We start from the raw sequence: 5942 nt of genomic DNA, 5'->3' as shown, positions 1-5942 counted from the left end.
CTGGGGATGTCCTGGGCTCATAAACCACTCCCATTGAAAAGTGTGCTCTGTCTCTGAGGAAATCGCTGTTCAAAATATCCCGTTGCGTGTTAACATGGCCCTTGAATACACCCGGGAGCTTTCCATGAAGTGCTGGAACTGGGTGAAAATCTAAAAATCTAAGGCAAAAATGTCACACTAAAATCTGGGCTTGTTTAGCCCATGTGGTTACGGAAAGAAAAGCTGCAAACTGGACCTCTAAGCAATCCCAAAGGAAAAGGAAAGCACTCCATGTGTTTACAAGGCAAAAAAGGGACCGAGCTCATGGTGTTGAAGGCAATCTTATGGCTTTGGGATGCTACACTCTTTCCGCCTGCCCCACGGCAGCTCTGGCTATGGCTGTCAGTCAGCTGAAGCTGTGGTCAAGGAAAGAACTTGCCCTCCCTCTTCTCTTGAGAGGCAAGGAAGGTGGATTGTTTTCTGGCAGTGAAATTTCCTATTGAAGAATTGAATGCTTCCTTCTTGTGCTTGTGAATGGGACGCCCGGGAAGCGGAACATGCTGGTTCCAATTAGCAGCACAACGAGGCTGAGTGCTGCAGTCAGTCAGGGATTTATACCTTTTCATATGTGCTTGAAAAGATAAAACCTTTCTTATTTTTGTCTTTTTTTTTTTTTCTTAATGTATGTAATGTATTCAAAGCAGGAGGCCAGCCAGCCAGGCTGCCTTTGATTTGTTCTCATATTAATATTTTATGTCTGAATATGTGCTTAATCACTTCAAATTAGTCAAACTCGCTACTCGAGTTGGGCTGAAAAAAGCAGTCCTGAGGAATTCATTCCTTGCTCATTTCTTGCTCCCCTTCACTTCATCTCTAGGGATATCTTGTTTATGTTTGGGGGTTTCCTGGATGAAGACCTACTTGGTAGCACATCTGCAGTGGGAGCTCAGTGTGGTTAATATAGATCCCAACCCAAAAGTGTCATCACAAGATCATCAAGAAGGTAAACAGCATTGTGAGTGCACGAAGAGGAGTGTTGCTCCCCTTCAGTGGTGTGTCCCACACACATTGAATGCTGTAGGGTTGAGCACGTCTAGGATTTCTAGCTATCCCACAGAGTTACTGCTCCTCCAGTTCAGCCAGTTGATGGCTGCTTTGTTTCATCTGTTTCATAAGGCTATGAAGAATCGGTCTCATTTAGGTACCAAGTATCATAGACTCAATCATAGAATCGTAGGTATTGTAAAATCCCGTGTTGGAAGAGACCTCAGAGATCATCTGGTTCAGCCTTCCTAGGCACAGCATGACCTGGACTGGATGTCCCAGCACCCTGTGCAGCCAAATCTTAACAGTGTCCAATGCTGGGGAACCCACTTCTCTGGGGAGATTTTTCCTGTGGTTGGTTGTTCTCATTGTGAAAGATTTTCCTCTTGGTTCCATTCGGAATCTCCCCAGGAATAACATGTGCTGATCACCCCTCATCTTTTCCATGGGACTTCTTGTAAAAAAGAGTCTCCATCTTCTTTGTAGCCACCCTTTTAATACTGGTACTCTCCCTGAGCAGTGGTCTATAAGTGTAAAATGTCAAGGGAGATGATGTGGCTGTCCTAGTGTAAAAGAGGCAGGTTGGTGAAGGGGACAAGAGAGGGAGGGGACCATAATTGCACCAGAACTGTCATAACAACACAATATATTAAGTCTTATTTTCAATTCCAAGTAATGGAAGGGGCTAGAACCACTGAATCCACATGTAGGGGTAGGCTGGGATCATTTTGCTGCCTGGTTTATTTGTATAGGGATCTCCAGCATTTCTTCTTATCTAGACAAAGCCATATGGAGCATCAGCACCGCTTACTGTCTGCGGGCAACAACACAAGAGGGACGTGGAGCTGTTGGAGCGAGTCCAGAGGAGGCCATGGAGATGCTGTGAGGGCTGGAGCAGCTCTGCTCTGGAGCCAGGCTGAGAGAGCTGGGCTGGGGCAGCCTGGAGAAGAGAAGGCTCCTGAAGGGGAGACCTGAGAGCAGCTCCAGTGCCTAAAGGGGCTGCAGGAAACCTGGAGAGGGGCTTGGGACAAGGGCCTGTAGGGACAGGCCAAGGGGAATGGCTTGAACCTGCCCGAGGGGAGACTGAGATGAGCTCTTAGGCAGAAGCTCTTCCCTGGGAGGGTGCTGAGGCGCTGGCACAGGGTGCCCAGAGAAGCTGTGGCTGCCCCATCCCTGGCAGTGCTCAAGGCCAGGTTGGACACAGGGGCTTGGAGCAAGCTGCTCCAGTGGAAGGGGTCCCTGCCCGTGGCAGGGGTTGGAGCTGGATGAGCTTTGAGGTCTTTTCCAACACAAATGATTGCATGATTCTGTAACCCCTTCTCCCCAGACCATTCCCTGCTTTCTTGGGCATGGTGGCTGGCCCAGTTTTCAGGCAGTGCTGGCTGTAATCAGTGTTATCTGTTACTGCAAATAGGGCTGTACGCTCCACCTTTGCATTCTGCCTTCTGCAGATAACTGGCAGAGCACAAAGACCTCATTGAGGTGGCTAGTTTGACTACAAGTGCACAACCCCTTCCAGTGCGCACTTGAGGCAAGCTGTGCTGCTCCAGGACTAGCCTTTTGTGTCCCCACATTCCTCTTGATACGTAAAGTGAGAGTATGAGTCTCTATTATTGTTTGCATCCCAGTGACACCTACAGGTCTTCAGACAGGAGCCCTGCCTGAAGGTTGCCTGTAAGGTTGGACAAAGCCTCCACAGATCCAGAGCTTGCCCTGAAGAGATGGCAGTCTGAGACAGGGGGCAACAGACAGATGTAACTAGCTGGAGGAGAATGACCAAATACCAATCCAGGATTGGCCATGGAAGATGCCAAAATCCCACCACACACAACGTAGCTTATAGTATATGGAAATGTTGCATATACATCTGTATAATTGCAAAAGGTTCACATTGTTTGGTTGGGAAACAGAGCATGATCATGAGCTAGAATGGGAACACCTGGAGGGGCAGAGTTAAGAGTGATTATGCAGCCCAGCCCTGGCTTCTCTTCACTTTGGAGAGCTACACGGCATAATTTCATCATAGATCTATATGCAGCTAATTGGCACATAGTTTGATTTGCAAATAAAACCATCCTAAGTATCAAAGAAAGATTTAAAGCTGTGACTTCCACTGTCATGCTACAGTCCTTGATTTTCTGGTCAGCAATCTACTCGATTACTCCTTTCATCATCTTGTGTTTTGAAGATGTGATATCTCTTTCAAAGCACATCTGGCAGAGACATATTAATTAGTTAATTTTTCTTCATGGAATTAAGAAACAAGGGTGGGGAACCCAGAGCCCTGCGGATGTAGTGCTTGACCAAGTAATGATTTAGGAGTAACGCGGAGATGTGCGGCCTGTGCTGGGTCTATAAATGCCTCTCTAGCTCTTGGCAAGAAACAGGTTTCCTACTAAAGATACTAATTTTTTGCTAAACCTTGAAGAAGGTTTAAGAAAATGCATCATTTTCCCCCACTCTCTCAGCCAAATAATCACAAAACTGCCTCAAGGAGGAAGGGAAAGGATGCTTATCATTGGCAGGGGATGTGGTAGAACACTGTAGAGCACGAGATACACAGTAAAGACACAACAGTGGCAGTGGTAGGGTAGGGATTTTTGTTGGGGCTCGTGGTTTCTTTGCCTTGCTCAACAGAATAAAACCTGACAAAGCAGCAGTGGTGAGCTCCCATCTATCTGTTCTCATGCTTCCAGCCGCTTCTGCTTGAATTATTCATGTTTGGTAAGTGATCTGCAAACAGCTCCTGTGATCTCCTTGTGATCTGTGTGTATGTGAGACTCACCCCTGCTTAGGTCAGGGCATTTTCTTGTTTCCTTCCTCGCAGCAGGGAATCTGTGGGAATCTCCATATTGCTTACTGCCTCTTGCTGATTAACCAAACCATGTATTTGTTATTTACATGGCATGATTTGTTCGGCTGTCCCAGGCATGTGGTATTATCACTGGATAAGCAAGAAGACTCTGTGCAAACATCTGTAGCTGTTGCTTGACAAATCCTATTGCATAAATAATATTAAGGAGATGCAGAGGCAGTTGTAAAGCAAATGCTCTTTTAAGTCATAACATCACTGCCAGTGTGGGATGCATTTCACCTTCATCTATGTCTCAATAGAGCTTTACTAGGGTTTTATTATATATATGTGTGTGTATATATATGGTGTATATATATGTGTATATATATATGTGGAAGTGTTCAAGGCCAGATTGGATGGGGCTTAGAGCATCCTGGTCTAGTGGAAGGTGTCCCATCCTACAATATAACTGAAATACAGCAGTGACATTTTTAAGATGTCCTGCCTCTCTGCATTCTGGAAAGAAGGTTTTCTATTAAACCTTAGGGAAATTACTGCCCTTGTTAACTAGCGTAGAAGAAATGAACCACAGCAGGGTTACTCGAGAGACTTGGGCCCTCTCTTTTAAGACTGCATTGTTTCTTTAAATGAGAGAAATAATTTAAGCAAACAAATGAACAAGGAATTTCTGGAAATTGAAGTACAGTACAAATAGGATGATGTGCTCATCCTCTCTTTAATAGAAACAGTGTAGTGAACAATTGCATGCTCAACCTCAGAAATCTATCCATGGTAACTAGTCACAGGAGAGGAAAATAGACAGCCTGCCACCAACTTGGTATTAAAGTTCTATTTTCCATATTTTTCCACGGCTGTGGGCCAGTCAGGGACTTTCCATGAGCAATCAGCACGCCAGAAATCCTCTTCTGCTTCGTAGAAGCCACCACTGCTGGGCGATGAAAAGTCTGATGCCGGTTTTGGCTTTAGTTGGTTTTGGTCCTAGTTTCCAGTGGGATCAGACTGGGGCAGACCCTTTGTGCCAGACATATCCCCCTGGACCAGGGCTGTGGGTAGGTGATACCCCCTTAAATCTCTTAACCTATGGCTGAGACTTGCTTGTGATGGGCTCTGGCGGAGGAACATCACTTTTGGTGTCATCAGCTCTATAAACTGCTGGATGTGAAAACCCTGACTGGGTTTGGGGTCTCTGCAAGCCCTGCATGATCCATGTGGCTCTGGGTGAGTCCTGCAGAAGCCTGAAGGAAGTACAGAAAGACCCTGCCAGGATGGAGTACACCCAAAAATAAGTGAACCAGAAATACTGGGCCTTCGGGCTCAATCATCTATTCCTCAAAAGACGTTTTTGGAAGGGATCATTGTGCTTTTGTTTTTCCATTAGGCAGCTGAGTAGAGAGCATTGTTTTCCTCCCCTCATCTGTTCCCCTTATAGGGGAAGAAGAAGGAGGACTTGGCCACCCTGAGCCCAGCATCTCGGGGGACCTCCCAGAACAAAGGGCTGTATGGAGAAGAGTGTCGTCATCCTGTCCCCGACATCCCCTTCCCTCTCTTCACCCTGTGTTTGGCACGGCCATGCCCGCCTGGGGCTGGCGTGTCACACACCATTGCCAGCCAGCAGGAGCATGAGGGGTATTCCTAGGCTTCCTCCCTGGAAAACCAGCAAAGTTCTCTATCTCCAGCTTTATCCCTTCCCATACACTTGGCAAGGGAACCCTGGAATTTGTCTGCTGCCAGGAAGGTGTGTTAGCTCCAGGACAGTGTGTGTGTCCACATGTCGTAGGTTGGATAAAGCAGTACTCCTGAGAGCATCATTTAGATGTTCCTGGATGTGGACCAAAGCTCTTTGGGCACATCTGTCCCCCTGTAGTTTGTATTCTGTGTGCTGCAGACACCCATTCCTGATCTGCAGAGAATGCCTGTGTGTTGGAGAGCATCTCCCCAGCCATGCTTTGCGTGACCCTTGTGTTACCTCCCCAGTCAGGAGTACGGGGCCAGCACATGGAGCTGAGATGGGGTTTTTCTTACAGGATGTATAGGTTTTCTTACTGAAGACTGGACTAAGACCAATCTGTCTTGTTTTGCCCAGGCTCCACGGCTGACCCTGCTG

Source organism: Lathamus discolor, chromosome Z (assembly GCF_037157495.1).
Source record: "Lathamus discolor isolate bLatDis1 chromosome Z, bLatDis1.hap1, whole genome shotgun sequence".
NCBI lineage: Eukaryota > Metazoa > Chordata > Aves > Psittaciformes > Psittacidae > Lathamus > Lathamus discolor.
This window is presented reverse-complemented; position numbering follows the sequence as displayed.